The sequence below is a fragment of the Monopterus albus genome, unplaced genomic scaffold (assembly GCF_001952655.1).
Source record: "Monopterus albus unplaced genomic scaffold, M_albus_1.0 scaffold247.1, whole genome shotgun sequence".
NCBI lineage: Eukaryota > Metazoa > Chordata > Actinopteri > Synbranchiformes > Synbranchidae > Monopterus > Monopterus albus.
Window position 1 is genome coordinate 591,441 of NW_018128127.1, and position 628 is coordinate 592,068.

The following is a 628-nucleotide window of genomic DNA, read 5'->3' on the forward strand; positions in this document are numbered from 1 at the left end:
AGCCGAGCTGGGTGGACCAACTAGTCCGGGCGGCCAAACCATTGCCCCATCCCATCGAAACCCGGGCCATTGACGGCTGACTGCTGACCCACATCACACATCGCACTCCACCGTTTCATCTCACCATCGCCGGCAACCATCACAAGGACATCTGGTTCAACATCTTCACCATCCCGGACACGCCACTGGTTCTGGGTCACTCCTGGCTGGTCCAACACAACCCCACTGTCGATTGGACTACTGGCACCATCACCCAGTGGAGCTCTTCCTGTGCATCGACCTGCCTCCTCGCTGGACAACCCTCCTCCTCTTCACCTGCTACCCCGTCAGAACCCCTGGACCTATCCTCCATCCCGTCTGACTACCACGACCTACAACAGGTGTTTAATAAACACCTGGCCACGGACTCTCTTCCCCCTCATAGACCTTATGACTGTGCCATCGACCTGTACCCGGGAGCCACCTTGCCCAACAGTCGCCTCGTCCACATCTTAAACCCGAACGACAGGCTCTGGAGGAGTACATAGAAACAGCTTGACGTGCAGGCATGATCTGTCCTTCTTCCTCACCCCTGGGTGCAGGGTTCTTTTTTGTGGGGAAGAAGGACGGTGGTCTCCGTCCATGTATT